This window comes from Parasteatoda tepidariorum, chromosome 6, assembly GCF_043381705.1.
Source record: "Parasteatoda tepidariorum isolate YZ-2023 chromosome 6, CAS_Ptep_4.0, whole genome shotgun sequence".
Taxonomy (NCBI): domain Eukaryota; kingdom Metazoa; phylum Arthropoda; class Arachnida; order Araneae; family Theridiidae; genus Parasteatoda; species Parasteatoda tepidariorum.
In genome coordinates this window covers 92,381,284-92,390,540 of record NC_092209.1, presented here as the reverse complement: position 1 = coordinate 92,390,540, position 9,257 = coordinate 92,381,284, and the positions used below count along the sequence as shown (strand labels likewise).

The window sequence follows — 9,257 nt, the reverse complement described above, 5'->3', positions numbered from 1 at the left end:
ATTTGAGCTAATTTTTGAGACTCTCATTTTTATGTCAAGAAGTAATTTTGATAATAAAATTTATGATAATAAAATTCATGATAATTCAACATCTGACACCATGAGTATCTTAAGAATTGCACTAATGCTCATCTTATTACAAAAATTTAATATTTAAGGCTTTTGACAGTTTTAGACATAAAATTTTGAATTAGAATTTTGGCCGTGACAGTTTAAATCATGTTTAAAACATTAAAAACAATAAAACGAATGAAATAAAATTAATTACCAACTCTATTATTTGTAATTAACCTGCTAAGGGTATTTTTTTATCTCAGCAATTTTTTTATATTTTCAATATATGCGTATTTTGTTTTAGTCTACTTATTACATGGAAAGTGACTTACGGCATCCTGTATTTCAAACTCGTTTTGGTGAGTATGGATAGTTTTCTTTTAAAATATATGATAATGAGTTTTTAATGCACACTTTTGTTTATTCTTCTATTCATCTAAATTTATCCAACCTCAACTTTAAATTTTAAGTCTAAAACGTGTAAGCATAGGTTTGATCCCCAAAAGACATTGATGACTCGATTACACCGCTTAGAATATAGATTAGTCTCACTAGTCTGGTTTTACAATCCAGCTTTGTGCATTACATTACATTAGTTGCAACCTCTCTTTGGGTTTTAAAAAATTTTTTTTAAACTTGTTTTTTTGTCGTTTCTTATAGTTTTTGGAAAAGATTATTTCACAATTTTTTTTTATTTTCTTAATTTTATTTAACTCTATATATGTGTGTAGTTAAGTGCTTGTAATAATTTAAAGCTAATCTTAAATATGATAGTATGTTAATTTTTATATTTATTTAATACTCTAAAGTTGAATAGCAAATTTTTTTAGAACCTTTTTACATTTTTATTAGTGATATGATTTATTAGTTTCATTACTCAGTTAATATATTTTAATTGGAATTGAAATAGGCAATCTTTATACAAAAATAGCGCTTATAGTAGTAAATATCTGTGGTTAACAAATGCCAGTCTTTGCTCATATTTAAAAAAAAAATTTATTACGAGAAAAAAGCAATTTTTTGCTTTCACAATACCTAGATCTATTTTATGTTACAGTGTGTTATAAGCCTACATTACTGTTTAAAGCAATGTTTCAGTTTGTAAAACTTGCTATTTATGAAACAAATAAATCAGAATAATAAATACTTAGATTAAGTTAAAAACTCTTCCAAATTCTTAAACAGTTGTAAAATATTTTAAGTCTAATTTATAATGAATGCATCCTAAGCCTGAAATACTAACACAATGTTCGTAAAATGAAATGCTTAATTTTTATTTTAAATTTTCTTGCGATTGTTTTTCATTTAAGCTTAGAAAAGAGTTAAGAAAAAAAATTGAAAAGTAATTTCAAATTAAGAAAAATGTTTGTTGCTAAAGAAATAACAGTTATTTCTTAAATTGCACTGCATAAAATTGAATGATTTAACAAGAAAAGCTTACACAGTCTGCTTAATTGTAATAGATTTTTTTTTCTATTTCATTAGCATCAAAGTTTTTAATTCTGTTTTAGCTTTTTGTTAGTTTTTAATGTTAATAAAAAAGTACTTAGCAGATTTTTTTTGTCTTTTAGTGATGTCAATTTTTTACACTCTATTTTACTTTATGAAAATTTAAACTTGTGTTTCTAACATAATAAAATTTCCAATTTTTTAAATAAATAATTGTATACTGTATTATTTGACAGCATGAATTTTTTAAGATTTAAAATTTTTTATGATTGCTGAATTTTTTAAATTGAAAATTCAAATAGCTTTGCTCTAGTATTTCATAAATGCATAGAGTATAAAGAAGGAATCTTGTGTAAAAATGTATCTTTGATTTTAATTAAATCCCTAGAAAAAGTACGTTTGATATTTATACTTAATAAATTTTATTTCATATTTTCTCTCAGAAAAGAAAATTGTGAAAAAAATGCACTATTTTTGATTTACTGAGTTTTAGACTTCAAATTATAAATAAAAAAAAATTGAACAATTCAAACTTGTATTGAAATTTTTTCATGGATATCATTAGGAAATTCTGGGGAAATCGATGCAAGTTTAAACTATAAAATAATATCACTGGGGTACAAAATTTTTTTGTTGCATTTATACAAATACTTGATCTTGCCTAATTTGGGTGTGGGAATTTCTTATCTGAAATAAGTTTGGCTTTTGAAGCTAAATATTTTTTTAAAATCACATTTTTAGTTAATTTTTTTTGTTAAAATGTACAATTTTTAAGGCATTGTACATAATAAGGAGTCATGTAAATGAGAGGATGATTTTCTGTGGCAGTTAGGATACATAATCAGGATTAAAATTGCATAGGCACTTCCCTATTATGACCTGTTCAAAAGTATGCAAAGAAACAGTTCATTAGCACTCCAAGCAGAATATGATTTTCCCCGGCATGGGTTCCTATGCAATGCTTATCCAGATGATGTGTCCTATCTTCCTTAGAAGTTTGTCACAACATATATGTGACCCCTTGTTTATTTTTACATTTGAATTGTACATTTTGCTAAAAATGTCCATTTAAAAAAAATTGCTTGTAGAGAGAATCCGATTGCCTGATTTGAAACTGGCGTTCTGAAAAATCTCATACAACAAAAAGCTGTTTTTTTCCTTATTGTAATAAGCTTATATTAAAATGAATCCACTGTATTGCATCTATAAAGAAGATGGACTTTCTAAATTATCCTGCAACTTATGAAACAAATTATAAAATTGACTTCATTTTCAGGAAAAATTGCAATCAACATCTGTTATGGAAGGCATCATCCACAAAAGTGGAAGGTTTATGGACTTAATGGTGCTGAAATTGTTTTTAATCCATCAGCTACTATTGGAGACTTAAGGTAAGCTAAACACATATTTTTTTTAGTTTGTTGTCAAAAATAAAAGAAGTGTATTGATAAAACTTAATGTTTTAAGAATATGCATGTCTTAAACATTCTAAGTGAAATTTTTAATAAAATATTTTTCTAAATCAGTATTCTCAAAATATATTACAGGTTTTAATTAATATTGGTTATGGTCACTGGTAATGTCTTTTATGATAACTGTTATGTATTAAGTAATACAGTCAATAGTTGATCATAATACATAATTAATAATGTATAATATGGCCAGAGATTTAATAATTGTTGTATTCATGAGTGTATTTTATTCAATATCATTGCTAGGCACTTTAATTACACTGCAATTTTATGGCTCTTTAATTTTTGATAAACTCCCTTCAAGCTGAAAACAGAAAGTATTTGTTCTAAACATTGGAAAGCAGCACCACTGCTGCAGAGATATTCGTTCCCTTTGACCAGAGATGAATTATCCCAGCTGTCTGCGGCTAATTAGTGGAAACCATTAACAGCGCAGTCGCAAAAGTTGAGGTGACATTTCATTATCATTCGAAGAGCTTTTTTGGCTGCTAGAACCAGGAGAAAACAAACGAGCTCATGTAGCGGGGCGGCCTGGTAGACTATAACGTATTTTTTTAACTATAAATATTTCTTTTTTCCCCTTAAATTTAATATTAATTAAGTGCCTTTTCGTTTATATCATGTTTAAATCATATATGTATTAAATATTCTCGAAATGTTATGTGCACCAACCTTATCACTAGATTATCAAAATTATGCTATCTAGATTTTTACATAACTAATAAACTTAGTAACTCTAATAATGTTGACTATTATTTCAGCCTGAATGAACATCTTTCTAATAAGGTCTTTATAAAGCAAATATTTTTGTTTTGTTTTGGATTAAACATCCTAGTTTTTACTTGGTAGCTTAAATCAATCTTTACTTGTCTTGTCTTTTTGCTTATGTTGTATCTTAAGTTTTTATCTATACAATCACAATACTAATCATAATAAATAGATACAATATAACTAGTTAATATTTATTTCTTAAAAAATTACTCTCGAAATTTCGTTAATATTCTCTCTTGTTGATTAATCTTATAACAATAGTATAATTATTTTTAAGGTTTTATTTATTTAATTGCATGTTGCAAATGAGTAAATTTTCTAACATTTCTAACTCTTAAATAAATTTAAGTACGGATATTAATGAATTAAATATTTTTTGTAGTGAGGTAAGCTAATTTTATGCATTAACATTTTATAGTTTTGTGTATAATTATTTATGAAGCCATGATTTGTGAATTGGCAGATTTGAAATAAAGAAATTATCAATAACTATATTTAAATTGATGAGTTTTACTAAGGAGGCTTGCTGGTAGTGACCAGTGGTATTAGAAACAACAACAACAATATAAATTTTAATTTATACTTTTAGAAAAATGTTATCAGAAATACATATTGTGAAATTGTATGTAAAAAAAAAGAAAGAAAAGAAAGAGTTTAATTTTTTATATATTCTATTCCAGTAACATACCTACCAACTTTTGATCCCTTCCGTTATGATTTTTCCCCGTGGTAGTAAAAAGGAAATAAAATTTCAATTGTTAGTACAAAAATAAGTTGTATTTCAAGAAGCTTCAGCTGACAAACATGATAGTAACACATATTAACATATATGCTTAATTTTTTTAAGAATACTGTTTATGAAAATCATTTAAAATATAAATTTATAAAGGAAAAAATAGTGTATATTTACTACCACTTTAAATATAAAAATAAAATTTTACGTCAAATGCGTAAAAGCTAGCAGGTATGCACTAACATATAACAAATTGCAAATTAAGATTGTTTCAAACTTGTTAAATCAAATAGAAATTATTTATTCTTATTTAAGTATTCTTTTTAAATTAATTTTTCCAAAATCTATATATTTTTTTTATTTTTTTTTCCAAAATTTAAAAAAAAAAAATTGTGCCTTAAAATAATTTATAATATAAATTTTTATAACTTTTAATTTAAATTATAGTTAAACTGCAACTTTTAAATTAAATTTTCAGTTTCTTTTTCTTCATTTTTGCATCAAATATTAGAAATCAATTAGGGGAGAGCGGGGGCTAATGGGACACTTTTTTAATTCAAGCTGTATTTCAGTAAAATATGTAGATATTTTTTAAAAAATTCTACTAAATTAAAGCATGCATATGTGCCTAATAAAAAATACTTTATCTGTTTGAAAAAGACTTATCAGTTTCGTAAAAAATTTCAATTTCTGAAGTCATATCATTGTCCCATTAGTCCCCATATATGTGGTCTAATGGGACATGATGCAGGGCTAATGGGACAAATCTAAAAAATAAGCAAATTTTGTACTAAATAAAATAAATAAACATTAAATTATGTATGGAAACTATTTAATTAAAAATTATTAATACCAATGCTCTTTTACAATTTTTTTTTATTTATGAATAATTATTTAAGGTCATATAAAGAAAAATCAAAATCGAAACTCAAAATTGTAGATGATCGCATTGTTTGTTGGTCAATTTTTGGCGGTGGCAATTTTGACACAAGGTCAGCAATATCAGTCCAATGCTTATCTTCTTTCTCTGGATATGTAAATTTAAAACTGTCAGTTTTTTTCTGTAGGTAGTTCNATATTTCGCATTACTCATTTAATATATTTTAATTGGAATTGAAATGGGCAATCTTTATACAAAAATAGCGCTTGTAGTAGTTAATATCTGTGGTTAACAAATGCCAGTCTTTGCTCGTATTTAAAAAAAAATTAAATTACGAGAAAAAAGCAATTTTTTGCTTTCACAATACCTATTTCTATTTTTATGTTACAGTGTGTTATAAACCTACATTATTGTTGAAATCAATGTTTCAGTTCGTAAAACTTTCTATTTATGAAACAAATAAATCAGAATAATAAATATTTAAATTAAGTTAAAAACTCTTCCAAATTCTTAAACAGTTGTAAAATATTTTAAGTCTAATTTATAATGAATACATCCCAAGCCTGACATACTGACACAATATTTGTAAAATGAAATGCTTAATTTTTATTTTAAATTTTTTTATGATTGTTTTTTTATTTAAGCTAAGAAAAGAATTTTAAAAAAAATTGAAAAGTAATTTCAAATTAAGAAAAATGCTTGTTGCTAAAGAAATAACAGTTATTTCTTAAATTGTACTGCATAAAATTAAAGTATTTAACAAGAAAAGCTTACACAATCTGCATAATTGCAATAGATTTTTCTTTCTATTTCATCAGCATCAAAGTTTTTAATTCTGTTTTAGCTTTTTGTTTGTTTTTAATGTTAATAAATTTAAAAAGTATTTAGCAGATTTTTTTTGTCTTTTAGTGATGGCAATTTTTTACACTCTATTTTACTTTATGAAAATTTAAACTTGTGTTTCTAACATAATAAAATTTCTAATTTTTTAAATGAATAATTGTATACTGTATTATTTAACAGCATGAATTTTTTTAAGATTTAGAAATTTTTATGATTGCTAAATTTTTTAAATTGAAAATTCAAATAGCTTAGCTCTAGTATTTCATAAAAGCATAGAGTATAAAGAAGGAATCTTGAGTAAAAATGTATCTTTGATTTTAATTAAATCCCCAGAAAAAGTATGTTTGATGTTTATACTTAATAAATTTTACTTCATATTTTCTCTCAGAAAAAGAAATTGTGAAAAAAATGCACTATTTTTGATTTACTGAGTTTTAGACTTCAAATTATTAAAAAAAAATTGAACAATCCAAACTTGTATTGAAATTTTTTCATGAATATCATTAAGAAATTCTGGGGAAATCGATGCAAGTCAGATAAAGAAAACTTTCTTTTTCTTTTAAATAAAAATTTATTTTCCTCTTAAAGAAAATATCTTTTTCTCTTAAAGAAAAATTTCTTATCACTCAAATGTTAGTAAATGCTACTATTATAAAGCACCAAATTACTTCTTCCTTATCAGGGTTGCTATTAAACTTCTCATTCATTCTGATGCAATTTTCTCCACTAATATTTTGGTAACACTATTTCTTACTATATGTATACATTTATACTTATTTAATTCATCTTAAATAAGATTCTTTTAAGGCTTATTCTAAATCAAATTAAATGTATCATGCTTTTAACAAGAATACATTAAGTGGCAATAAGGTTAAAGTAATTGTGATCCAAGGCATATTTATATTATTATTTTTGCTCTTATCCACAGTTTGTTAACATGTTTAAATATAATGAAACTTTTTTTTTCCAATTATCTCTTTTGTTAAAATCATGAATGATTTTGAACAAAAAGTATGCATAATATCTTTAATTGATGTAATACATTAATAGTGAACCCATGTGGTCCATAGAGACATGATGTGCTGCTATTGACAATAGCTATTTTACTTGTGCAATCAATCGGGTTGGAACTGTAAGTAATTAGTTTTAATGTTCATATTTAATTTAATTTGCATTTATTTCTGTGATATTTATTATTCTACTTCCTTAATGTCAGTTGTTTATTTACATTGTAATATCGTTATAATGGTTTTAATTAAAATAGGTTTTTATGTTGACATTTTATTTAATTAATATGTATCACTTTCAAATTTGATTTATATTTTTGAATATTTCATTTTTCTGCTTTTTTATTAGTTTTTGTTTATCTACATTGCTATATTATAAAAATGGTTTCCATAGTNTTTTCTCTCAAAACAATTAGTAAGAGAAGCAATTAATCATGCCGAGCAAGTATTAAGAAAATCAAAATTGAACATAATTTGAGCTCCAATGTATAAATAAATGCTCCCAGCATTAAATAAAATTGTCTTCAAATATAAGGAGTCTTGAATACACCACTGGGAATTTTTTTTGTACTTAAAATTCTCATTTTTCTTTAATAGAATCTAACAAAGATGGTAACTAAAAATTAAAATTATGCCCTGTGCGATGATAACTGAAAATTGTAAATATTTTTTGCTTGTATGGTGTTTCTACTAGAAATTTATTGCATCAAAATCGTTATTATTTATAATCGTTATTGTAAATTTATTCAAAATCGTTAATAGGCAATAAGTATAAAAGTATAACCTCTTCGATTCTTTTGGAAAATTTTCTTGGTTGTACACATTTTTATTTATGTATTACAATCGTATTGTGTTAATATGCTGGAATAGCCTGGTATTCTCTTGTGTAAAATCAATTTTAATGTTATTCGTGTTTTGATAGAGGTTTCGTTTCTCTGATAAATTAAATCAAACAAACAGTAATTTATGTAAACCAGGGATACAATGAAATTGCGTAAAAATTTTTAAATATTTATCTAATTAGAAAAAATAGTCTTCTTTAATTAATTAAAAACTTCATGTTCCAACATTCTATAGCTGGTACAAGAATTTTCAAAATTACTAAAATGTTCTCCAACATATTAGACATAGTATCAATTATATCATAAAAATCATTTTTTAAAAATTTAGAATACATTTTGAAATAAAGAACTTTTTTTACATGGTTCAAAACATCATTTACAAGCATTAAAATTTATTAACCGCCCCCTACGCCCTAAACATGCTTCCAAACCACCTGAAAATAAATTATTCAATCGTAAATTAAATCGAAATGGCAACAGTATCTTAAATAAATCAGTGATACAACGGAATTACATAGCGAATTTTGTGTATTTCAAGAATTTCGTATAATGAAAAGTGGAGTAACTATGGGACTCTTTTTTCATTTTTTTCTTTAATACATAGTTTAAATTTCAATATAGAGCTCTGAATTTACAAAGTATATTTGAAAAACTTTTTCCAATATAATAAATAAAACATTATGGAAAATATTTAAATAGAAAATTCTACATTTCCAATTTTGGTGGAACTTGACGTTACTAACTCTGATCGTAAATTTTAAGTAAAGAAATATACTTCAGATATATCTTAAGTAGCAATAGCCGTTACTGAAAAAAGATGAAACATTTAGAAGGGAATAATGTTACATATTCGAGTGGTCTGCAATATTTTTTCAAATAAAGTAGTACAAGACTAGGTACATGATGAGAAAAGAGTCGAAACCTGCAGATTATGTCTTGTTACAGCATCTTGATTTTAGTAATAATTTATTTTTAAAAACAATGTTTTTTTCTCAAAACAATTAGTAAGAGAAGCAATTAATCATGTCGAGCAAGTATTAAGAAAATCAAAATTGAACATAATTGCAATTGAGCAATTTAAAATTTTCTTTTGAAAATTTTACTACCGAGTACAGAGGTCAGTACAATCCTGGAATCCACTAGCTGCATTTTGTATTTTTAAGATGGATTTTAAAACTGAAAAAAAGAGGATTTTTTTATCACTGA

At 24.8% G+C, this 9,257-nt stretch overlaps 1 long non-coding RNA gene across 1 annotated transcript; it reads left to right on the top strand.

The window, feature by feature from the left end:
* The first annotated feature begins 358 nt into the window (after positions 1–358).
* On the top strand, positions 359–7,335 carry LOC107445641 (uncharacterized). The gene is made up of 3 exons (XR_011637104.1): positions 359–413; positions 2,780–2,894; positions 7,253–7,335. It is a non-coding gene; the product is annotated as an uncharacterized lncRNA (long non-coding RNA).
* Positions 7,336–9,257: the final 1,922 nt, after the last annotated feature.